Source organism: Elephantulus edwardii, unplaced genomic scaffold, assembly GCF_000299155.1.
Source record: "Elephantulus edwardii isolate Elephantulus edwardi_28Jun2011 unplaced genomic scaffold, EleEdw1.0 scaffold00110, whole genome shotgun sequence".
NCBI lineage: Eukaryota > Metazoa > Chordata > Mammalia > Macroscelidea > Macroscelididae > Elephantulus > Elephantulus edwardii.
In genome coordinates this window covers 3,550,150-3,554,277 of record NW_006399860.1, presented here as the reverse complement: position 1 = coordinate 3,554,277, position 4,128 = coordinate 3,550,150, and positions in this window count along the sequence as shown.

Here is a 4,128-nt window from a genome sequence, read left to right as displayed (position 1 = left end):
TTTTTATTTTATTTTATGCTAATTTACTTATAAAGTTCATATACACTGCTATTTTGATAGTGCATGATATGTTCAGTAGATAATATTTTGTTGCTGTTATCATGTTCTGTCGTTATGTGATATGTATTGCTGTGTTATGAGCCCATAGCAGTCCAATAAACAACAGACCTGATCCTTGTCCTATTCTGAACCATACTCATGATCTCCACTGTATCCAAGTCCATTGTTATAGGTACTGTTTCAATATATCTTGTTGAAGGTCTCTCTCTCCCTTATACCTTTCCCAACAAGATTTTTCTTTTCCCTCCAAGACCTAGTCTCTCTTGAACAACATACATAAAATACTTAAGACAAATTCAACTCAGTACAGGTTGACTCACATATAGGTTCTGTCTCACATATTTTGGCCTTGTGCTTAGAAGATGCCATTCCTTAGAAAATTTCATCATGTTTGGAAAGGCAGCATGTCAGCAAAAAGAGAGGAAGACCATTAAAGAGGTGGATTGACACAGTGACTGGAGCAATGGGCTTAAGTGTATATGGCAGGAATGGTTTGGGGAGGGAGCTCTGTTGGCCAGATATCCTGTGGGAGAGGAATGGGTAATTTCATCCCAAATGATTTAATGCATTTGTTAACCGAATGGGTGATTGTCTATGAGTCAGTTCTGACTCAAAGGCACACAATGATAATATAGCAGGGATGGTAAGGATGACACAGGATAGAGCATATTCAGGTCTGCTGTTCATAGGGTTATTATATGCCATGGTCAGCTCGATGTCACTTGACCACAACAATAATTGCTGTATTTACAAATCCACTTATGAAAATTCTTATACTTCAGATAATTAAATTTGTAAGTGCTTAAAATGATCAACAATTGGAAAATTATAAAATAAGATGTTTAAATATCATCTATTCTTTCATATAAAAATACGTAATAAAATAAACAGGAACTATTAATTTTTCTGTTGCATATAAATCCATTTATGCCTCCTGCATTCAATTCAATGAAAACATATTTAGCAAGCTGCAATGACCAAGGTAGCTACTGAAGATATCACTTATCTTCAAGAATTATTTGTCACTTTAAATAGTTGGCAAATAATGTTTATTTTTTAAATGAAAGGAAGTTGTTTAACACAGGCTAAAATCTTCCACAAATTTTAAATATATTTCCCAAAAATCCTGAGAAGAGCAATATTTATTTCTCTGAAGTTTATTATTACCAGGAAAATGTTACATCCCTAAAATATAGAATCTATTTCCTTATTATATTGGAAAAATATTTGCTAAAATATAAACATTATGGAATCTTTGGCATAGTGGATAACTTTTTAAATGGTATGTAGCCTAAAGCAATGAGTTTTATAAAGACTGTGTAAAAATAAGCTACAAAAGCCCTCCAGTAAACTAGATCCTAAAATTCTCTAAGGGAGGTAACAGATTTGAATGTGAGTCCATCTAAAGGATTAATCTTACTTCTCTGCTGTCTCATGATAGTTACTTTTTTGGTTTTCTTCTTGCTAAAATAAGAGATAATCTGATGTCTATCTGTCATAACACCAAAATTTCTCCAATAAGTTGTCTGAAGTTTATCTTCCAGAAGGTTTTTCAGAAAGGACCAGTGGGAACAATATTCCCAGAGTTCTTGCATATTCACAATAGTTTCTTAGGAGCCCTTATATTTAAGTTCAGTTTGGATGAAAGTAAAATAGTTGGCTTATGTTTTGCTCCCATGCATTTCTTAAAAAAAAAAATCGTTTTTTTCTCGAATAAAGCATGGTTGTCAAAGAGTCTGACAGTAATCTAGTTCACCCTCTCTTAGAAGTTTCTGGGTTGTTTTGCATGAGTGCCAAAGGCTATTTTCTTCTTTATGCATTCCAAAAGGTTTACCAAAATGTGTGTCTGTGTTCATCCATGCTGGATTGATTTCCATAGATTAGTGGTATAAACTTTCTGCCCATAATTTTAAGTGTTTCTTTTCAAAAAAGTCTTCACTTGTATTTTTTAATATTGATAATTTTCCTTCACATCCAGATTTTTCTTTTTGACATTTGAGTGAAAGTAGTACACTAAGTAAGTGACTTTTTGTTTACCTTATATAACTACTACTTTCACTCCAATTCTCTTTATTGCTAACCTTATTTTATATCACTAAAGCAAATATTTTTCTTACCCATTTTCTATTTTTACTCTGCTAAATTATATAGTTCTTACTTTATCTGACATTTCCTCTTATTTAGTATGGACTTATAAAACTGCTCCTTTTGCCCCTCCCCCACCCCAAATGTTTCCTGACTCAGTTTTCTTTTTTTTTGGTATTGTTTTAAAATTTTTTGCTTTTAACAATTTTATTTGTGAAATCAAGGTTGTTAAATTATACTTATATTATTTCCTTACTAGCATATAGACTGAACAGGTATGGAAAAAGAATAAAGCCCTGATGTACTACTTTCTTAGTTATAAACCCTGTAATATTCCCATGCTCTGTTCACATAATAGCCTCCTGTTCTAAGTATAGGTTCTGCATGAACCCAATTAAGTGTTCTTGGGATTCCCATTCTTTACAATGTTAGCCCATAAGTTGTTATGATCTACATGGTCAAATGCCTTTGCATAAAGTCAATAAAGCATAATTAGACATACTTCTGGTATTCATACTTTCAGTCAGGACCCATCTGACCCCAGCACCGGCTTTTCTAAATCCTGCTTGAACTTCTTACAGTTTCCTATCTATGTACTGTTCAAGCCATTTTTTTTCCTTGTTATTATCTTCAGTAGTATTTTGCTTGCATGTGGTATCCCAATTGTTCAATAGTTTCCTCATTCTGTTTAAAAAATTTTCTTGGGAATGGGAACAAATATGGATGTTTTCCAATTAGTTGGCCTGACAGCTGTCCTTCAATTTTCCTGGCGTAGAAACAAACAAAACAACACTGGTGAGTGCATAGTTGAAAGGTGTCAATCTATATCCCATTAATTCCTCTGGCCTAATTTTTTTGCCAATGTCTTCAGTGCAGCTTCAATTTTCCAGTGTCCAGCAATTCTTTTTGGTACAGTGGCTTTGTGTATTTCCTTCATCTTTTTAAAATGTGTAGTGGATCATGAAATATATTGCTCAAAGCATCTTTCAATATTGTGACTCTAGGCTTAAATTTGTTTTTCAGTTCTCTCAGCTTGAGATATGCAGAGTGAGTTCTTCCTTTTTTAATTCACTTTCAGCTCCCTACACATTCTATTATAATTTGCATTGTTCTTTGAGTTGTGATTGGAAATCTTGTGCAGCACTTCAGCATCTTTTGCCTTTGTTTTGGTTTATCAATGTTCTAGTGAAGTTTTCAGGGAAATTATTAATAAATTTATAGGAAAATTATGAAGAAGAATGTAGCATCAAGGTTAGAAGAAGACTCATCAATAACCTGCGGTATGCAGAAGACATTATGTTGCATGTTAAAAATGAGGAGGACTTGAAACACTTGTTGTAAAAGATAAAAAAGTACTGTCAAGAAAACAAAAATTCTTACCACTGGACCAATAGGCATGGTGATAAATGGAGAAAAGATTGAAACTATCAACAGCTTTCTTTTACTTGTATCTACAATCAAACACTCTTTGTACCAGCAGCCATGAAATCAGGAGATGTATTGCTCTGGGGATCTCTCTAAATTACTGAGGAGCAATGATATTAGTTTTAGGACTAAGATGTGTCTGATTCAACCCATGGTCTTTTTTGATCATTTGCAATGAATCTGAGAGTTTGACAATGAATAAGAATGACAGAAGAATTGATGCCTTTGAGCTGTGGTATTGATGAAGAGTACTGAATATCCCATGGACTGCCAAACATATTGAATGTCTTGGAGAAAGTGCAGAAAAGAGCACTCTTCGGAGACAAAGATGATACAGTTTCATTTTACAAATTTCAGGAGTATTGCTAGGAAATGCTATTCCTTGGAAAGGGACATAATGCTTGGAAAAGTGGAGTCCTGGAGTATTGGCAAAAGAGAGGATAACCCTCAACCAGAAAGACTGACATACAGACTGCCTCAATGGGGTGTAGTGTGTCAGGAAGTGTGAGAATGGCACAGGATAGGACAGGAGTCACTATGGTTCATACTTGACTCAAA